The sequence below is a fragment of the Musa acuminata genome, unplaced genomic scaffold (assembly GCF_036884655.1).
Source record: "Musa acuminata AAA Group cultivar baxijiao unplaced genomic scaffold, Cavendish_Baxijiao_AAA HiC_scaffold_781, whole genome shotgun sequence".
NCBI lineage: Eukaryota > Viridiplantae > Streptophyta > Magnoliopsida > Zingiberales > Musaceae > Musa > Musa acuminata.
The window spans coordinates 402-10,000 of record NW_027021010.1 but is presented as its reverse complement, the minus strand read 5'-3'; the positions used below and the strand labels follow the sequence as shown (position 1 = coordinate 10,000).

The 9,599-nt window shown below is 34.6% G+C and overlaps 2 non-coding genes and 1 pseudogene across 2 annotated transcripts; 2 read left to right on the top strand and 1 right to left on the bottom strand.

The window, feature by feature from the left end:
- The window catches only part of LOC135663993 (photosystem II CP47 reaction center protein-like), a 3,215-nt pseudogene extending 1,446 nt beyond the window's left edge, over positions 1-1,769 (bottom strand).
- A 5,653-nt stretch (positions 1,770-7,422) lies between these two features.
- Positions 7,423-7,496, top strand: TRNAP-UGG (transfer RNA proline (anticodon UGG)). The gene has a single exon. It is a non-coding gene; the product is annotated as a tRNA-Pro (tRNA).
- Positions 7,497-7,660: 164 nt separating this feature from the next.
- On the top strand, positions 7,661-7,734 carry TRNAW-CCA (transfer RNA tryptophan (anticodon CCA)). Its single transcript has one exon. It is a non-coding gene; the product is annotated as a tRNA-Trp (tRNA).
- Positions 7,735-9,599: the final 1,865 nt, after the last annotated feature.

The following is a 9,599-nucleotide window of genomic DNA, read 5'->3' as shown; positions in this document are numbered from 1 at the left end:
TCCCCAAGTTTTTGGAATGCTCCAAATTCCACAATCTGGATCAATGCCAGCAAAAACATCTCTGAACAAGGTTCTAGCGCCATGCCAAATGTGTCCGAAAAAGAAGAGCAAAGCAAACGTAGCATGGCCAAAAGTGAACCAACCCCTTGGACTGCTACGAAAAACGCCATCAGATTTCAAAGTAGCCCGATCTAATTCAAAAATTTCACCTAATTGGGCACGTCTAGCATATTTTTTTACAGTCGCAGGATCACTATAACTGACTCCATTGAGTTCGCCACCATAGAACTCAACAGTTACACCTACTTGTTCAACACTATACTTTGATTCTGCCCTTCTAAAAGGAACATCGGCTCTAACAATTCCGTCTCCATCTACCAAAACTACCGGAAATGTTTCAAAAAAGGTAGGCATACGACGTACAAAAAGCTCGCGCCCTTCTTTATCTCTAAAGACGGGGTGTCCTAACCACCCAACAGCTATTCCATCCCCGTTGTCCATTGACCCTGCTCTGAATAATCCCCCTTTTGCTGGATTATTACCAATGTAATCATAAAAAGCTAATTTTTCGGGAATTTTAGACCAAGCTTCCGATAAACTCAGATTTTGGGCTAGTCCGGCGCTAACTCTTCGATATATTTCTTGCTGAAAGTATCCCTGATCCCACTGATAACGAGTGGGACCAAATAATTCGATTGGGGTAGTTGCTGAACCATACCACATAGTTCCAGCAACAACGAAAGCTGCAAAAAAAACAGCAGCGATACTACTGGAAAGTACAGTTTCAATATTGCCCATACGTAATCCTTTGTATAGACGTTGAGGCGGACGGACACTAAGATGGAATAAGCCTGCTAATATGCCCAATGTACCCGCTGCAATATGATGAGAGGCTATTCCTCCGGGAACAAAAGGATCAAAGCCTTCTGCGCCCCACGCTGGACTTACGGGTTGTACTTTTCCAGTTAGTCCATAAGGATCGGACACCCATATTCCAGGACCATACAAACCTGTTACATGAAATGCGCCAAAGCCAAAGCAAGCCAACCCTGAGAGAAATAAATGAATTCCAAAGATCTTAGGCAAATCCAAAGATGGTTTGCCCGTACGTTCATCACAGAATATTTCTAGGTCCCAATACACCCAATGCCAGATAGCTGCCAAGAAGCACAAGCCAGAAAACACAATATGTGCCCCTGCCACACCTTCATAACTCCAAATACCGGGATTCGTTACAGTTCCTCCTGAAATACTCCAACCACCCCACGAATTGGTTATTCCTAAACGAGTCATGAAGGGTATAACGAACATACCTTGTCTCCACATTGGATCAAGAGCGGGGTCAGAGGGATCAAAAACCGCTAATTCGTATAAAGCCATCGAACCGGCCCAACCAGCAACTAGGGCTGTATGCATTATATGGACAGAAAGCAATCGACCGGGATCATTCAATACGACAGTATGAACACGATACCAAGGCAAACCCATGGAAATACCCCTTTATCAAAGAAAAATAGACACTATGTCACTTTATTTTATCGCATTGGAAAAGACTATACTATGTATCTAACCTTTTCAGTAGATTCCGTATGAGAAAGGGTTAATTTTTATTCCGTTCCATTGAAAATAATGGAACAATTCTGTTCGTAAGAACAAAGAGAAGCAGATCTATTCTATACCCGATAAGTACCAATACGCAATGGGAGGATTAGTTCTACTTTCGGGAAACGAATGCATAGATACTTGTTTATTACTCCAACGATTGATCCGTTAGTTAAAATTTTTCTTTATTCATTCTGTCTTACTCTATAAAATAAACCTTCCAATTTATGTATAAAAATCTATGTATAAAATACAATAAACAGAAAAAGGGATGAAGACGATAAAGCCATTGTTATGTTTCCACATTAAAGTGAAGTATAGTACTCAATTTTTTCTTTAATTTAATGCCCGTTGGTGTTCCAAAAGTACCTTTTCGGAGTCCTGGAGAGGAAGATGCAGTTTGGGTTGACTTATAGTGCGACTTGTCAGACATATTGGGTTATATGGAATTTACCCGTTCTCTCCCTCGATCGAAATATCCTCTGTTTCGCCTAAGAAATATTGTATTGAGTGAACCATCAATCATTCGGAGCGTGAAGTGCAATTAGATCAATTTATTTATTTTGAGGATCAATTAGGAGAATTTATGGTTGACTTGGAAAAATAAAAATAAAATAAAGTAATAAAGTATCCAGATAAAATAAAGTAATAAAGTATCCAGGCTCCGTTCAGAAAATACCAAATTGGTAATCCATGTAATGTATGATTACCGCTTGTATCATAAACGATTCTTATCCTTATTATAGGAGTGATTTCAAACGTCCAACCAATAACCAACGGAATAGTATGATGAGTACATCGAATGATTGGGGAAAGGCATGAAACGAATTGAAAAAAAAAAGTCGTAACAAAAAGAAGTGGTACTGAGACCATTTGCCCTATATGTGCAAATGGAATTCGGACAGATCTTTTCCCGGAGTAGAACATGAACCTAAAAGAATTGAAAAGGCCCATTCAGAAACAAGAAAATTACATCGTGATTTGAATGTCGATGAAACAATACATCAATGAGAGAGATTTGTTCAATTTCAATAAGTTCAGTAAATTCTTTTTTTATAGGTAAGGAAGCCAAAACTCATCTCATGTCTTTTTAAAAATGGAAGCTTTATTAGAAAAACAAAAACCTATTACAGAAAAAAAAAAAAAAAAAATAGAACTGGAATCGACACATTGATTCTTTTTTCGCAATTTTTTTGAACCGTATGCATCCAAAGGTGCACGTACAGTTCCTAAAGGAACCAATTTTGTCCTAATCAACCGACTTCATCGAGAAAGATTACTTTTTTTAGGTCAAGAGGTTAATAGCGAGATCTCAAATCAAATTGTTGGTCTCATGGTATATCTCAGTATAGAAGATAATACTAGGGATCTTTTTTTGTTTATAAACTCTCCCGGCGGATGGGTAGTATCAGGAATAGCTATTTATGATACTATGCAATTTGTGCCACCCGATGTGCATACAATATGCATGGGGTTAGCCGCTTCTATGGGATCTTTCATTCTGATCGGAGGAGAAATTACCAAACGTCTAGCATTCCCTCACGCTTGGCGCCAATGAGTTTTTATTTGAAAAAAAAAAGAAAGACTATGCCTTCGCCATATTGAATATGAATAATAAGTAATAATAGCATGGCACTTCGAGTTCGATATGAACAAACCATTATTGTTTTTTCATAACATGAGATTTTGTATCGAGATAGTAGTATGAAACAAAGGTTATTTCCGATTTGTTGATTTTATGTGTCGGGGGTACATTTCAGCGTCACAAACCATTTTTCTTCCACACCAGAAGTTTCTTTCTGATATTTATGTTATGGAAGAGTACGAAAATGAAAAAAAAAAAGATCAGTTTTCCTTATTTGATCGTATCAGAAAGGCACTTTGGGATTGCTAAATCACAGACGAGATAAATATATAAAGCAACAGAACCATCATAGTATTTTTGACTCCTACGAAAGGAAGGGTGGTAAATGGATCATTCAACGATCTGAATCAGATGGATTCTCTTTCTTTCTTAGATAGAATAGAAGAGAAGAAAAAAGTAAATTCCATTGCGGAGCCGTATGCAACGCACAGAAGATGCCTGTACGGTTGTTCAATTTCTTCTTGTTATTTTTTTTTTATCCCTTACATTAGCCCAATCATACGAGATAGAGGAACCGTTCATGATGTTATATCAATATCAATATATTTAGGGTCATGATTCATCAACCTGCTAGTTCTTTTTATGAATCACGAACAGGGGAATTTGTCCTGGAAATGGAAGAACTACTGAAACTTCGTGAAACCCTCACAAAGGTTTATGTACAAAGAACGGGCAAGCCTTTATGGGTTGTATCCGAAGACATGGAAAGGGATGTTTTTATGTCAGCAACAGAAGCCCAAGCTCATGGCATTGTTGATCTCGTAGCGGTCGAAAATGAAAATACCGGGGATTTCGTGTAAATCCATTTCAAACCATAATTCGAATTTTCTGTGATTTGGTATTGAATAGAAAAAATTCATAATCATCAATCCAATCATCAGGTTAAGATCGATCTAAACCAACCCATTCCATTCTAATTCTATATATACATATATATATATACGACATGCCAACTATTAAACAACTTATTAGAAACGCAAGACAGCCGATAAGAAATGTTACGAAATCTCCCGCTCTTAGAGGATGTCCTCAGCGTCGAGGAACATGTACTAGGGTGTATGTGCGACTCGTTCAGATCATGAGTTCGAACAAATGAGACAATTTTTCCAGTGTCAATGACCGGTACCAATGAATAGGGTAAATGGAAAAGATCTATCATATACCTATATTGTGTATGGAATTTATGGTTTCCATTGGTGCAAATCCAATCACCTAGATTTGAGATGAAAAGCAATTCCCCATTGGTAGCAAATAGTTATCCATTAAGCGGAGGAAATAGTATTATAAGAAGCAAAAAGATTATGCGCCTATTGTTAAAAGAGCGGACTAAGAGGGTCAGCTACCTAGCCAACTTTCCTAATTAAATGCCGTCACTGTATAGATAACTCTTAGTGTGAAAAGAGTTATTACTCTATAATTGATGGGTAGAGCCAAAGAGTGTGAACTATACAAGTTCACAATACCATTTGGTTAAATGAAAGAAGAGGCTCCGGTGTATAGAGAGGACCTCACCGTTTAAGAAGTAACCATAGAAACGATGGAACCCACTATTTTTTTTGAGTATCATTATAATTTCTTATTTGCAGGTGAAATGCCTGGACGGAATAAAAAATTGTGGTCAGGAAGGTTATAGTAGCAAAAGCCATTGGAATTTATATTTTATATATCGGAATAATCCGTTTTGTTATTAATCGACCGTGAGAGGGGAAAAGGATGACTGAAAGAATCGAAATCAATTAGTTATTCATTAAGGTTTAATTTGATTCAATGACCAGAGTTAGACGGGGATATACAGCTCGGAGACGTCGAACAAAAATTCGTTTATTTGCATCAACCTCTAGAGGAGCTCATTCAAGACTTACTCGAACGATTACTCAACAGAAAATGAGAGCTTTGGCTTCCTCTCATCGAGATAGAGGCAGGCAAAAGAGGGATTTTCGTCGTTTGTGGATCACTCGGATAAATGCAGTAACTCGTGATAATAAGGTATTGTATAGTTATAGTAGATTAATACACAATCTGTACAAGAAGCAATTGCTTCTTAATCGTAAAATACCTGCACAAATAGCTATATCAAATAAGAATTGTCTTTACATGATTTCCAACAAGATCATCAAATAAAGTAGATTCTAAAGTAATATACAGTACAGGAATGATTGAAACAGAATTCCCCGGAGAAGGAACTCCGGGAAAATAGAATAAAAAGAAATTAAGATAGTAATAGGAATGAACGAATATGTTTCAATAAAAAAAATTTTCTCCATTTTTTGTTTCTTATAACACAGGAACCCGCTCTAGATTCTAGGCCTTTTCGAACAAAACATCAATCTGAGCTTGAGTTACAATTGGAGTTTTGAGTCAATTGAAGAGTATGTCTATTTATTTTTGGTTCTAGGACCAGTAGTTCTGGGGATCGACTCGGCTCTCTCAAATTGTTTCTCATTATTAAGAAAAGGTAACAAAGATAAAATACGGGCTTGCTTTATAGCAATAGTAATTAATCGTTGTTGTTTCAAAGTCAATCTATTCACCCGCCTAGATAATATTTTTCCTTGTTCACTAATAAATCGACTAATTAAACTCATGTTTCTATAATCGATTCGATCCCCCGATCCAATTGGGGGCAAACGCCTACGAAAAGATCGCTTGGATTTACGAAAAGATTGCTTGGATTTATCCATGGTTTATTCCTTATTTCTAAAATTCTATTTCTTTATTCACTTCAGTTCAGATCCGACCAAAATAGGCTTTGATTTGTATACATTATGTATATTATATATCTTATACATTATGTATATTATACATTATGTATATTATATATGTTAAATATATGTTAAGTATGTTAAATATATGTTAAGTTCTTCTAAATATATGTTAAGTTCTTCCTCTTCCTTGGCGAGAGCGCACACGCGTTCTGTTCGATCTATTTCTTTATTTCTCCATGAATCGTATGCTTGTTACAATAGCGACAAAATTTTCTCAATTCTAATCGACCAGGCGTATTGTGTCGATTCTTTTGAGTAATATATCTAGAAATACCTGGCGATTCTTTATTGACATCATTTCGGGCACAACTGGTACATTCCAAAATAACTATGACTCTGACATCTTTACCCTTGGCCATGAACCTCCTTTGAATTTTGGATCGGCTTAACTCTTCTATTTTCGATCCGAGCTGAAGAAGAAGAAAAGAACAAAAAAAATCGATAGAAGTTACTAACTAGAAATGGAATTTCTAAGTATTTCGTTGCAATTATCATTTCATTATATAATGATAATTAATATTATATTAATGGAGTAACAATTTTACTAGAATAATAAAGTAATAATTTAATGGAGTAATAATTAAATAATACAATTTCTTTCTAACTCTCAATTGTTCCTATCCTAAATCTCAATATTTTATTAATATTTATTTTATTTATTATTTAAGTTAAATATCTTCTTTCTATGCTATGATTTCGTGGAACTCGCCGTAGACTGGATCCACATTTTCATTTCTGTTCTCCAAAATTCGATCTTCGATCTACCACATTTTTGCTGAGGTTCAATACACTTTTTTCTTTTCCTTCCTATCCTAAAGAACTGAAAAAATAGGGGCGAAATTCGAAATTTTAGTCACGTGGAATTGTATCTCTAATTTTCTTCATTTCTTCGCATATCAATCAATAACTAGAATTAAAAAAAGGGGAATGACAAGGCATCCGGAAATAACCGATTAATTTCTATCAATAGGCCTGCTAAAGACCCAAACCATAGAGTACTTAGCACAGGTGCCACGGAGAGATATGTTTTTATATCTCGCATTGAAAATCCTCCTTCTATTATGGATTGTAATACATATATGGTCAGATGCTGTAGTTCAAGATCATTTGTATTTTTTTACACGGAATTCCTAACTAAACAGGATTCCTAACTAAAATAGATATGTACAATGAAGCAATAGATTTTTTTCTTTTTTTGTAAAAGAAAAAAAATCTAATCCCTTGTTCCTGAGCATTACTGATAAATATTAACTTTTTTATACGTTAGGTTTCAGATGTATATAATTCTTTTATTATATGAAACCAAAAAGAAGAAATGACAAGAAAATTGTATATAGATGGAGGAGAAAATGACGATATGGAAAACAAGACAGGGATTTTGTACAATGAAACTGTACAACAATTTTGAAAAGGGATGTAGCGCAGCTTGGTAGCGCGTTTGTTTTGGGTACAAAATGTCACGGGTTCAAATCCTGTCATCCCTACCTATTACTTCTCCCATGGGCAGTAACGAGGGATTCATTGAGATCGATTAAAATTGGACATAATCTTCCGGTCTTGCATACTATATGTATGCAAGACGTATTGGGGGTAGAAAAATTACTTTTCTTTACAGTACAGTCGTATCTCCTGTCATAAGGATAAGAAAGCGCTCTTAGTTCAGTTCGGTAGAACGCGGGTCTCCAAAACCCGATGTCGTAGGTTCAAATCCTACAGAGCGTGATTCGGTTTATTTGATGTCGAATCACAATAAAATAATTAATAATTTAACAAAACAAAAAGTTGAATTGTAACTTGAATTTGACCTCCTTCCTGCAGGAGGTCAATCAAAAAAAGAAAGAAATATTACTCAATCAAAGGTCCAACTGATCACCACGTCTATATTGTAAATATGCGGTTACGAATAATCCTGCTAAAGTAATAGGAATTAGACCTAAGACGATTCCAAATAGAAAAACTTCAATCATTTCGGTTTGTTTAAGGGGATAAAAAGAAAGGTAAGATCTATCCCTAAATATTAATCTGAATTATCCGTGAATCTCAATGACCAAGAATTGGCAATTGATGTGAGAAAGAACCATAGAATACCCGGAATCTCAGAGAAATATTCGTTTTTATCAATTTTTCATTCAATTCATTTCAAATAAGTCGTATCTTGTTCAAACCAATGAATAGAGCTGAGGTTATAGTTAAAGCAGCCAGTAGAAAACCGAAATAACTAGTTATAGTAAGCATGAAAGAGCTAAATTAGATATGTTCTTTTGCTACATATGTTGATAAAACACTTACCTAAGTTTCAATTTTTACAAAATACGACGGCAAGAAAAAATCAATTGACAGAATTAGTTTAGTTCCAATTGAAAATTCTGGATTCATCAGTCATTATAGATAAGACTAACTAAGAGTGACATAGGTAGAAAAATTCGATTCATCTGCTGTGACATTGACCGATCCTATGATTCGGAATCAACAGATTCATTGTGGAATTTGTGAGTTGAATAAAGTATTTGTGAGTTGAATAAAGTAATAGTAAAAGTAAGTAAAATATAAAGTATAAGTAAAAGTAATAGTAATTAAGAACTGTGCCGTGTAACTTCATTCAAAACTTAAATTACTTATGGACTTATACTTAAATATTAAATAAAATATTAAATAAAATATAAGTAATTTAAGTAATTTTGGAATAAAAGAATTGGATTTGAAAATTCCATTTTAATCATTTCCTTTCTATTTCAATAGGATCTAATCCTTTTTGGAACGAACGGCCTGATACTATTTACCTTTTATTTATTTTAACTCATTGGACTCAGTACAGTAATAGGTTGCTTAATTGCCCATAACATAATATTTCGAATGAAAAGAAAAAGGTGTCCCACGATCTATCGAAAAAAATAAAACCTTTACTCTATTTTTCATTTTTATATTTTTATTCTTTTTTTTCAGGTCCAACTCGATTCAAAGACGAACAACTTCCATTATCCTTTTAGATTCTATATTCTGTCTTTCCATATCATGGAGTTCCATACTTCTAGTTTGGTCAAGAAAGAACCTTTGTTTTGGATCTAATACAATAACGGTTGCATCACGAATATGGATTGTTCCAACTGGGTTCTGTTTCTTTCATGTTCTGTTTCTTTCACTAATATAGTATATACTATTGTATTTTGTATTACAGTATATTTATTGTATTATACGACCAACCAATTACTTGAAATAAAAAGATTTGAACAAAAAAACTTTTAACCAAAAAATGGGTTTATTATAGATTTCGCATACATATAATTGAATTGTGTGAATATTATAATATGCTTCATAAATTATTAGAAACCATCGATTCACGCTTTTCCAAGATCTTTACTTTCTATTATGAATCCAATAATGGAAATCTTATAAGGAATTTGAGTAATTTTCTATTGATCTATTGAATAACATAGAGTTATGCATAGACAAGGAACAAAAAAAGAAGAAAAGAATTATGTAGCATTTCGGTACCGATCGAGACTGCGTTGCTGTGCCAGAGGAAGGATAGCTATACTGATTCGGTATACTTGAAATAAACCTTTGGTACAAAATTGACGATCTCACAA